This window comes from Lycium barbarum, chromosome 3 (assembly GCF_019175385.1).
Source record: "Lycium barbarum isolate Lr01 chromosome 3, ASM1917538v2, whole genome shotgun sequence".
Classification (NCBI taxonomy): Eukaryota; Viridiplantae; Streptophyta; class Magnoliopsida; order Solanales; family Solanaceae; genus Lycium; species Lycium barbarum.
In genome coordinates, this window is record NC_083339.1 from 116,628,957 (window position 1) to 116,641,789 (window position 12,833).

Consider the following 12,833-nt stretch of genomic DNA (forward strand, 5'->3'; position numbering starts at 1 on the left):
GGGTGTTCGCCGAACACCCTCGACAAAAATTACATTGTATATATAAGGTGAATTTTCTGTGTTTATGTACATATATTAACTTTTGAATACCTGAACAAATGCAAAAAGTTAGCTCAAGCAGTCCAGGGTGTTCACAATTGCCTTTAGCTTCCCAGGTTCGATTCCCGTTGACAATATTGTTTTTTTCAATCCCCCTAAATGAAAATTCTGGGTCCACCACTGTCTCTCTTCAATCCAATTTCATTTATTTTACTGGAAAAAGCATGCATTTATTTATGATTTCACCATTAGTTAAAGCATGAATTATCCCAGCACGGCGAGTGCTGCGATCTTTGAAGATTTCTGATACAGTTCGAGGACTTGAAGAAATTGAAGCCACATCTCCCAAATAAAAGAAATAATTAAAAAAAAATATGAGATCTTTAACAACGAAGAGTAAAATAACTGTGAATTAATCTCCTCTCAATTTACATAAAATGATTGAAATAAATGAAATTGAATTGAAGAGAGGGCAAATTAGTCCAGGTATATTGTTTTTCATTAGTAATAAATGGAATAAAATAGTTGTTACAAGAAAATTAAAATACGGGAGGTAGCCGTAATATTGCGAAAGTGAGGCAAGGTCAGTGAAACGAAACAAAACGTGAGGTGAGGTCTCTGAAATTTTCTGTTACGATTCGCATTTTCGCGGGCGGGGTTAGCGCTCGGAAAAGCTACTTCGAACTCGTTGGTGCTCTTTCAGACTTTGTTTTAACACAGTCGCCACCTAATTTTTAGGAAATTAGGAAAACCAGTTTTGAAAGATTTATTCTTACGCCGTGAAAAATCCTTCTTAATCCAAAGTTCTAGGTAAGGGTTCTGGTGATCCCCTAGGGAAGGTGTTAGACACCCTAGTATTAAGGATCCGTACTATATGGTTGACCTTCGAATTCCAATATGTGAGTATTTGCATGAACTGTTTATTTGGTGTTTATTTCCCGCAAAAGTCTGTCAAGTTGCATATCATTTTTTGAAAAGAATTGAACATATTCCCCTTACATATAGGGTATTTAGGTTCAGATTTATGATATCCGGATAAAATTAGTTCCTTTTACATACAAGGATAATATTATTTTATAAGGCAACACGTTTGGAGTAAATGAAGCTCGTTCATGCTTAGACTCATACATGGTCCAGGTTAGTCCGTTTAGTACGCTTTTTAGAACATCTTTAAAACTTTTAAGAAGAATAATTGGCACGGGTTTAATAAAGCTCGGGTTTATAATCAAATTTATAATCTTGATATTTTATCTTAAAACTTGATTTTCTTGTAATAAAAAAACCATTTGTCATGGGCTTAGGCCCAAATCACACTCCTTTTATAAAGTGATTTAAGATTGCTCAGTTTCGGCCAAAAAATTCTTATGTCTTTCTTCAGTTCCTGGGCCAAGCCCAAAACATATTTATTTTACTTTGTCCAAAATTGATTAAATGGGGTCTGAAATATGACCTTTGGGTTGGGCCTTGGCCCTTAAACTCTTAACTTATTCCCAGAAAAATAGCGTCCGTACTTCAGTACAAGCGATTATATAGATGCACATATATGCCTAAGCCTTATTATTATTAACACATGATTCGTCTGATTTTTTGGTTTTAAAAGAAAAGCAGAACCCATTTTCATAAAACATGTCTTTTACATAGTTTTAAAATTGATTTCGTCTGATTTGATTTTAACAAAATAGAACTCATTTTTTTGTAAAGCGTATTAAAAAAACAGTTCCGCAAATTATTTTTTTGCCCGAAACAAAATAGGGTTTTCGAAAACTTATCTGTGAGAGGCATTTTATTAGTTTAGCAAAGATGAAGCCTGATTTGGTAAAAAGGTAATAACAATACACTATTTCTTGTAAAGATGGGAACTGATCCTTTTATTTACTTCTTTTAGCCGTTTTTATTTTTTTGGAGAAAACGTTTACGCTAATTCGAGTTTTAAAATCGCGTTGGAACCTAAGGTCTAACTAAACGGCATATGCACCGTTCACCCAAGATGCCTAATTCAAAAGTAAAGATTCCAATAATAATGTGAGTTTGTACAAGTACAACATTTCAAATAAAAGAATGGATTGACATGCTGAAATTAAGTGAGTTAGGGGTGTACCAAACCCCCTAAAAAATCATTTTTACCCATGGCTGGACCTTCATGCCATTCTTACCCATGGCTGGGCCTTCATAATATTAACTTCCATTTTAGACTTAATCGATTTGAAAGAATATTCCTGTTGGAAAAGGCCCAACAGGTTGGCTGGACTCTGGCCCAAATGGCCATGCAGTAGGAGGAAAAGGAAAATGAGTTGAGTTAGTATAGGTTCGGATGGGTCCAATCACTATAAGGATTATACATTCATATACATCCATATACATACACGTCCCTAGCTATTAAATTTATGTTTGATGGACATAATTTTGTCATAATCATACATATTATATACATATATGTACACATATTTCCCCATATGATCACAAGTGCACGACCAAGGACTTAATCATATACCATTGCTCCACTGGAAATTTCAAACCATGATATACCAACGGGAAAAGGTTGTCACCACCCTTTTTCCCGACACTGCTCAAGTTCCAAGGGGTTTCATGAACCCCCGACATGGCTGGATATCAGGGAGTGGCTAGACTTATCCCCAGAAACCTTCTCAAACTCCCAAATAAACCAATGTGGCCATAGTATATAATCATTGTCTCACAATTGTGCACAAGTATCGACTTGTGAGAAATATTTTGAATACAAGTGTCTTTTAAACGAATTCAGAATCAAGGTGGAAGACTGGAACAAGTACAGTAATGTAATAATATACATTCAATGTATACAATACTTTCAGAATTCTTGATTAAATGAATGGCCCAAACAAGTCATATTCTTCTATTAGCCTATGCGTACTGCCCACAATCAACCTACTTTCTTATTGGTACACACATAATATATCCTTGCCATACACATGGTATGTGTATACCAAGTGTATAGCATGTGTATACTCCCCTTTCTTTACAAGCCTAGACAGAGTCTATGTTTAAGTTCTATTCTTACATGTCCAAATGCTATGCACAAGGAAAAGTTAATCAAAATCCCAAACTTAATTTCCAAGCACATCAAAAATAATGATTTATCAATTCACACATTCATAGCTGATCTAAGAATAGAAGATTAGTTTGTTTACAATGACCATAGAAGCACAATAGAAGAGTGCAAACAGATGGGAAATGTTATAGCCCGTATTTTGTACGTTCGGATAATTCAAGATAATTGCGAGAAGTTAAGGGCAAGGCTATATTTTGATCTTGTTTAATACACAAGTTGTTTATGAAAAATTATTGATGTGAAAATATTGAGAAAGGCTAAGGGTAAAAAGGGAAATTCACAAGAAGGTTCATGGTAATATTGTGGAAGGCTAGGGGCAAAATGGGAATTTCACAAAAAATTCTTGAAGGTTCATGAAAGGGCCCCTTGGCCGTGTGGAATGTGTGTGTGTGGGTCGCACCCTTATATGGGCCATGTATATATATATATATATATATATATATATATATATATATATATATATATATATATATATATATATATATATATATGTGTGTGTGTGTGTGTGTGTGTGTGTGTGTGTGTGTGTGTTGGTGATGACCAAGCAAGACTTATTAGTCATCTTTCTAACTCTAGAACCTTGGAGAAAAAGAAGAAGAAAGAAAGAGAAGGGTATTCGGCCATGACTCCCAAAATTGAGCCCATGGAAATTGATCAAGAAAAATTATTTTCTTCTAGTATTCCTACCAAATGGAACGCCCTCTTTAACATGGAGTGGTTGTTGGAGCAATAAAACCATTCATTTGTGCAAATTCCAACCCTAGCCGAGAAAGAAGATGGATGGAAGAAGGTAAGGTTTAATCTTCTTTTCATATGTTATGGATGATTTGTATATGTTGTAGAGTGAAGAAATGAATGAAATTCATGAAAGTATGTGTGTGGAAGTTGTGGCCGAATGAAGGTTGTATTGGTAAGATGAGATGGATTGATTTTATTTAGTATTTTGATTGTTATAGTTGTGGATTCCATAATAAAAATGAAGGTTTGATGACTTGAAATGAAGTTGTAATCGTTGTGGGATTTTGGTAGAAGCTAATGTGATTTTAATATAGTTTCTTGCAATTATGAGAATGAAGTCGTTAATGCATAAACTATTATTATAGTTCATGAATTTGGAAGGAAAGAATGTGTTGTTGTTGGTTATGTTGGTTGGGTTATTTTTAATATTGTGTGAATTGTTTGAAGTGTCCTTGAATTTTGTTTGTAAGGTCTTGGGCAAGTATTTGAACGTGTAAGCATTGATGTTGGCTTGATTATATGTGATTGAATTGAATATAAATGAAATGCCGTCGAATTGTGTAGAAAGGATTGCTAGTGTTAGAATGCGATTGAAATAGTTGTTGAAGTTGGAGATATGATTGTTGGTATTGTTGTTGATAATTTGGCCGAGTTGAATTCTCGGATTGTTGTTGATAAATTGGCCGAGTTAGATTTTCGGGGATGGTGTATTTACAGGGGAAATACTGCCAAAATTTCGGCAGATTATAAATGAATTCATTTGAAGGACTAAGACAAGTATATGATGATGAATTTAATGATTATGTAAATCCTCTTGAATGTAGACTAGAAAGTTTGGACGAATAAGCGTAGCTAATTGGACGTGGGACAGGTATGTAAGGCTTACCCTTTCTTTCTTTTGGCATGATCTTTGTGAAACGAACAGAGAATGTATATGTATGATTTCAAAGAAATTCCTATTCTTAGAGCCACTAGGATGGCTAATATTCTTGACTTCCATAAGCTGTTTCATATGGTTTTGATGCGTATCTATGATGTCCGAAGTTCTGTTTGATATGTTTCCGAATGGCATTCGAGAGACAATTGATATGACTAATGTCTTGACTTTCAAATGATAGTACGTTTGATTATTCCATGGAGTCTTTGATATATTTTGATACGTACATATGGTTCCAAAAGCTCTATTTGATTTGATCCATAACGATATTCGGAAGGTGCCTAACATGATTGTTGCTTTGATTTTCCAAAAATGGCTTCTGAAACGTTCGTAGAAGGTTCTGTACTAAAACGTCCATAACTTTCTCATACTAACTCGGATTGACCCGAAACGTGTTTATGATCCTCAAGTGTCGATTTGCGCACCTATCTATCGAGTCTTGATTTATATGCATATAGTTTCTCACAACTCTGCTCGTGCACGCCTCAATGTATCATTCACCGAGTCCCTGGCCGGGTATGTTATCGTGCGCACGACACAACATTATTCACCGAGTCCCTCATTAGAGGGCCGGGTACGGTATATGTATATGATGAGATGATGAGATGATGATGTGTTATGGCGGCCAGGAGGGCATATGATGATTTGATTCACCGAGTCCCTCACTAGAGGGCCGGGTACGGTATGTATATATGTATATGCATGATGATATGATAGCATGCTGATATGATGACATGACTTTATTCACCGAGTCCCTCACTAGAGGGCCGGGTACGGTATATATATATATATGATATATGATGTTGACATGCAAGATCCTACTCACCGAGTCCCTCACTAGAGGGCCGGGTACGGTATATATATGTATATGTGTATGCATGCACGATGATATGAAAGTATGATGACATGATTTTATCCACCGAGTCACATAACGGGCCAGGTACGGTATGTGATAATGATATGCATGATTTATGTTTTAAAGGCTAGAGTTTTTGTATTCTGGACATTGTACATGTTTCTGTACTCCTTATATCAATTATGATCCTTTTACTGTGAGTCCTGCCTTACATGCTCAGTACATATTCCGTACTGACCCCCTTTCTTCGGGGGCTGCGTTTCATGCCGCGCAGGTACACCCAGATGAATAGAAGCCATTATAGAGGATGTTCCAGCGAAGTTGGAAAGCTCCATTTTCCCCTGGAGTGTTGCCAGGTCAGAGTATTATGCTATGATGTCTTGTTCGGAGTTAGAGACTTTGCAGACAGAGTCGTGGGTATAGAATGTCAGTATTGTAAGCGGCTCTACCAGCCGATGTGTTATTATGCTTCATGTTATAAGTTTCATGTGATGACAGATTTTATCGGATTTGAGAATGATAAGAAGAAAGTTTCTGAAAGCCTTATTATGTATTGCATTCCTATTTGATTTAAGAGTCCAAAACGGCTATGTGTGTACTAAGAGTCAGCGGGTTCGCTTGGCCCTAAATAAGGGTCGAGTGCCCATCACACCCTAGTAAGATTAGGGTGTGACAAGAAATTTCACAAGTTTTAATCCTCAAGAAATAGGACTGTAACATCAAAGGACCTAAATAACAACACCAAATGAAAACTGAGACTGTCCAGTTATAGATTCCCATAAAAGACCACAGAAAAACCTTTGAATTAATATAGCAGATGCATGATCATGTTATAACAAAGCCTCACACCAATTACCATTTAAAATTGACAGGGGCAGAAACCAACTGCATATGCATTAAATGATCTAAAAGAGAAAGCATGAAGTTCAAGACCCAATCTTCACATTATCTAATCCCTTTAGACTCCTAGCAAATGACACTTACTACCTACAGACTCAGACTAGTTCATTTATTTTAGACACACTAAAGACTACTTCTTAAAATGATCTTATTCATTATTCCTAGTCCCCAAGGTGCACCTTAGACATTTGATCATGTTGAGTTTCCTACTCCTTTTATCCTTTAAGTCCTATTTTTTAGATGGTGGGATTTAAGGAAATCTTAACCCTTCAAGACTAGGATGTCCCCCATGGCATGTAGATTGGTCATGACACCCCTCATTTGGGGGTAGATATCATGAGTCAAGCTGAGCTTGGCTTTTCTCTGCCCCTCTTGAGGTGTCTTGAAAAGACCAGCCTAGGCTAAGTGGCCCATACTATCCTTAGGAGTACTTAGCACACTTTCACAACCAACATCAAGATCAACTCCCATTGAACACTATTCATTTTAGCATAAGCACAATAACATTAGTCATTTCTTTCTCCCAATTCAGTGTTTAATAGGACTTTGAAATAATAATGATACAGGATTAGTTATTGCTAGGCGGATCACAGTTCTTATTTAGTCTAGGTTATACTGCAGTTTTAAGCAAAGTCTAAGTGACACTAGTTAATTCAAGAAGTGAAAAGTCTTTACTAATTTAGATCAGTCAAATTTTCATTTTCAAGTGTAGATTCAGTCAAGTGTCTTCACATGACTACAGTCCTCTACTAAAAATCATACCAACCTCAAAGCTCATTTCTTAGGAAAAAAAAAAACAAGCAAGCAAACAGACAAGGCAAATCTCAGGAACAAGAGAGTAACATGTATGCAAATATCAGAAAAGAAAATTCACCTCTTTAGGACTTAGTTCATGGCAATTCAACCTCCCTAATAAGGACATGACAGACACTTACTTTGTTCCAAACTTGGTTTTAGACAATGTAAAATTCAAAATTCCCAAGGCATGACAAAATATGACAAGTGACTGTCCCTTTATTTTATCTAAGTTTTAAAACAACAAAGAATCACAAGGACTTCCCCCAAGGTTGGGCAAACCACCATTGGCCTGTTACAAACTCTTACTGAACCTCCACAGTCATGAGAACAAGGTCTAAGGAGTTGAGGAAGCCTTAGGGTCCTGAAAGAAGGGCTGGATAGGGTGAGTTCATCACCTCCCCATCCCTTTCCTGCACCTCACTTTCAACAAAAAGGGATCCTAGATTCCACTGGTCATTACCTCCAGCTCATATCTAGGCTCACCTTCTAACTCCCAAATCAAACCCCACCACTTTTACCTCACTCTCCTACCAAATGCCAACCACCAAAACTCATGGACAAAGATGGTTTGCCAATGCCCACCCCTTTAAAATGAGCCTCATCTAAGTCCTAACTAATCATATGAATCAAACAGTTTCTAGTCAACTTTAGTTTTAAAACTCATATCACATAAAGCCTCACTGAATACCTTCAGTCATTAACACTTAAAAAAGTGGGACAATTAAGCTACTTAAGAGTTCTAGGCAAATCAGGTTGAATATCAAACTCCAAGTTGAGGACAAATCCAATTCCAACTATTCAATCATTTTTTTTAGACAGTTAAATATACATCAAGACTTTAAATTACCTCTTAAATCTATCTTAAACTCCCTTTGATAAAATTAGACATGAAACAGAGAGGAAAGTAAGGTAATATGAACGAAGGACCCAAATCCTACTCAAGTGAAACCAAACATGACACTTAGTTCAGTTAATGACATATGATATTCCCTCTTTTGCTTCAAAGCAATCTGATCAGATTCTATAGACTCTTATCAACTCCTAATGGGCCCTTGACACCTCATTATCTTATTAGTGGTCCTAAGTTTTAACTTCATTTTGGACTGCCCTGTTCTACTCCAAGATGTCATTTCCTTTCAAGATACTTTTTATTGCACAATATACCATTATTCAGAGTCCTTTGACCATCTTAAATGCTTTCAAACAGACCTGGAGAGATCTCAGACCCACACAAATATAGGCAAACACAACTTCAAATACTTTAGCCAATTGCCATAGATTTCTTATAAACAAGTTTAATTCTTCTAAGCTTGTTTTAACCTAGTCATGATATTTCCTAAACTCTATACCAATCAAAAATTCACATCCATTAGTTGACAATCAAAAAAGCATACAAGATCTCAGAAAAACAAACTCAGAAAGAAAAAGGGTCACATTCTTGTTCAGAAAAAGAGAGAAAATCACTTCAGAATCTCCCAAAGTACTCACCATAGCACTATGAATGTTCTATTACATTTATCAGGATCTGCATTAGCTGAAAAATTTCATCAAACCATTATAGCTTGTGTGATCATGTTCTCGTCAGACTGAAACATTCAAAGATCAAGAAAATGACTTTCAACATCCGTAAATTACACTAAGTCTACTGCAAGATTATCATGAAGTCTACTCTGGGGATATTTAAACATTCATTGCATTGTTTAAGCATACACATTCAAACTATTTAGAAGCATACCACTTGCTAATGTCGGACATGGTTTAAAAAGTAACAAGTGACAAACTTCATATCTACATCTTAACCCATGCTTACGTGGCCCATAAACTTAACTAAACCATGAGCAAATCAGCAACCAAACATCATTAACAGACCCTTAACATGTAGACTAATACAAAAAATAAATAAGCAAGGTAGAGCATTACCTTTTTGTGGTGCAGCCTGATCAAAAACGAATTTGAAAACCTTTATTTCTTCCAAATCTCACAGTCCAGCCTCACAAACCAAAAGAAAGAAAAAATCAAATTTTTTGACTCAAAGAAAGACCTCACAAATAGTGTAGCCTTAAAATTTTACTGAAAGAGGCTTAATATTCGAAATTTGCCTCTCTTTAGGTTTCTCCAAACCTTTCTCACTTCCGAAAACCTTTCAAAAATTTTAAAGTTGAAGAAAACCAATTTTTTTCCTCTCAAATATCCCTTTTCTCCCTTTTTCTATTTTTTCCGACCCTTTTCCAAACTTATTTTTGCAAGGGGGTTGGGGTTCTATTTATAGAACCCCAAAATCACCTAAAGCTTTCAAATAAACGATGTGGGACAAATGTAATCACAAAAAAAATGCATTTCTAGACTAGATTCACGCCTCACACGGCTTCTCATGTATATGGATGGTTAGATCTGAACTTCGTTGGTTCGATCCGACCTTTCCCAACTCAACCAATGAAATTTAAGCACAATACAACAATAATATATGTAAATCTCAGCGTAATAAAGCAAAAATAGGAAAGAAAATCGATTTATTACCATATTTGCGATTTAAAATCACGAATTCGGGTACAACATTTAATGCTTTCACCAAAATGGACATGGTAAAGCTGCATGCGACTGCCATTGCTCTGTGAATTCGCCATTTTTGGCATAGAGAGGGAAAACATTTGCAGGTGGCGCTAGGGTTTAGCAAAGAAAAGAAAGAGAGAGAAGGGGGGGGGGGGGGGTTCTGAAAATGGGGAAATGGGGGTGGGGGGTGGGGGTGGGGGTTTATACCCCCCTTAAATGCTCCTCTCTCTATTTTAAAAAAAAAGAAAGGGATTTAGGCCGGGTCTTAGCTTGGTTTGGGCTAGACTCGGTCCCTATCTGAGCTAAATATTAAATGGGCCTTATGTATACACCAAGTGTATACATATATATATATATATATATATACAGACACCTTGTGTATATGTATATATATACTTGGTGTATACATATGCATATCCAATACATAAAACAAGTAATTAGAGAAAACATTTAAAATTGAAAAAAAAGTATTAATTATGGCAAAATTAGGCCGTAATTGTTTTATTAAAATAATTAAAGAAAAGTCGGTCAAATTATCTATGGGCCTAAAATGGCCTTAATTACTTGATCAACATAATTAAAACATTATACTATAAAATTAGCAATTTTGAAGTTAAATTAAACTAGTTGTTTGAGATAGAACATTAACAGACTTATTTTGCAAAATGGCTCTAATTTTTTCTAAATTATGAGCTGGCTAATTTAATTATGGCCAAGACGAAATATATTTATATAAAAAGGATCCACTTTGCAGTAATTATCATTTAATTAATTAATTATCCTAATTGAAACAATTCTGGGAAATTATGCCTATTTTTGATAAATACCGCAGATTATATAAAAATCAGAAATTTAAAGGGTTAAATGGTTAGTTTCTTAAATTATTTAAAACTCAAACTTTCAAAGATTAAAAGAGAATGAGGTATCTGCAAAAATTTGATAATTTTTTAAATAATTAACTCAATGAAAACCCTTCTCCTCTTTTTTTTTTTTTTTTTTTTAAATAAATTTAACAAAGTCTTACAAGATATCATGGAAATACTCATTAATTTCTAAATAAATTTATGATGCATGAAAATCCCTTTTATTAATTTAAGAGAAAGAAATATTGACCTGGACAATTTGTAAAAATCATTTAAGGTTTTCAAAATGCCCAGTTCATTTTATTTATTATTCGGGGACTCTGAGTGTTGAAATAAATTACGGGAGGTTAAAAATTAGGTGTCAACATTTTCCCTTTTATTTATTACTCCTTAAAGAGTGTGCTAAGTCAAACAAGAACGAGCAAAAATGGACAGAGCGAGAACTATTCTTCCATTTATTTCCATTAATATTTTAAAATTTTCATATTTTTCTTTTTGTTTTTTTGAATAAATTGCACTAAATGCTTTTGTAACATGATTCAATCAACGGATATCTTAAAACTAAAGATTTATACCTTTATATTATGAGAATTCTACACAAATGTTATCTCAATGATATTTTTATTTTATTATGGTGTATTTTGAAAAAAAAACAAAGAAGAAGAGGGAATTAAAGTCCAAATAAATTGGCATCATATAGTAAATTTCATCTATAACTTATGATTTACTAAGAAAGTAAATATTATCTTCCTTATTTCATGTTTTATAATATACATCAATTTATAACATTCCTAAGGTACACAAATTATGTAGTGAATTTTTTTTTGTCGCAAGACTGCTGCTACGGTAAGGTTTAATATAAGCGGTAAAAGATCAAAACGTTTCATAATTATACTACCATATTACAAGAACACTTTTATGGTTTTACCCAATTTTTGAAATTACACCAAGTCCAAGAAAATAATACAGTATGCCTAACGCTGCAAACAACAACAACAATAACATATCTAGTGTAATTCCGCAAGTAAGTCTAGGGAAAATATAGTGTACGCAAACCTTATCCCTACCTCATAGAGATCGATTCGCCCTAGCCAATAGATCCTTAGATTAAGTAAAGCATTTTACTCCAGTTTGAAAAAGGGAAACAGTACAAACATGCATGCTAACAAATTGGAGTATTCCTAACATTAAGCATATCAAGATGGAAATCGTATCAATGACAATCACTTTTATTCCAAATTAGTATATCCCTTTTCCATCGGCAAATTGTGTTTGGATTTTGGGATATGAAGCATAACATAGACATCCAAAGAGGCGACTTTGTGATGGAGGATGTGAATACAATAGCTCAAAAGGGGATTTAAATTTAAGTAGTTCGGAGGGAAGTCTATTGATAATATAGACAACACTTAAGACACACTCACCCCAAAACTTCAAAGGAACAGAAGTCTAAAACCTAAGAGCTCTAGCCATGTTAAGAATTGTTCTGTGTTTCCTCTCAGCAATGCCATTCTGCTGAGGTGTGTACACACATGAAGATTGATGGATTATCCCATGTTCATTGAGCATCGTTTGACACTCAGAACTAAAATATTCTCCCCCATTATCAGTTCTAAGAGTTTTCACAAAAGTAGAAAACACATTTTTAAATTGAGTCAAAAACTGTCTCAAAACCACAATAGTATCAGACTTGGAGATTATCAAGAAAATCCAAGTATATCTAGATAAATCATCCACAATGGTTAAAAAGTACCTTATATTATTATGAGCAGAAGCTCTATAAGGTCCCCAAATGTCACATTGCACCAGTTCAAACACAAAATGTGAAACATGAGTACTCATAGGAAATGACAACTCTGGCTGTTTTGCTATAGGACAAATAGTACAATGAGAGTGATCTGCAGAAAGTGAACTTCTAAGAAACTCATGCTTCTTTATTATATCAACATGAGCATGTCCTAATCTCTTATACCATAAAGAACTAGACTCAGATACACTAGCAGTATTAGCAACTTCCCTTGTTGGTTGAACTTGAGACTGATGAGATCTCCTTCCCTTAGTATG

At 34.9% G+C, this 12,833-nt stretch overlaps 1 long non-coding RNA gene across 1 annotated transcript; it reads right to left on the minus strand.

Annotated features, from left to right (window-relative positions):
• Positions 1 to 5,681: 5,681 nt before the first annotated feature.
• On the minus strand, positions 5,682 to 10,040 carry LOC132634040 (uncharacterized). The gene is made up of 3 exons (XR_009580011.1): positions 9,874 to 10,040; positions 9,277 to 9,346; positions 5,682 to 8,942 (listed from the first exon to the last, which is right to left on the minus strand). It is a non-coding gene; the product is annotated as an uncharacterized LOC132634040 (long non-coding RNA).
• Positions 10,041 to 12,833: the final 2,793 nt, after the last annotated feature.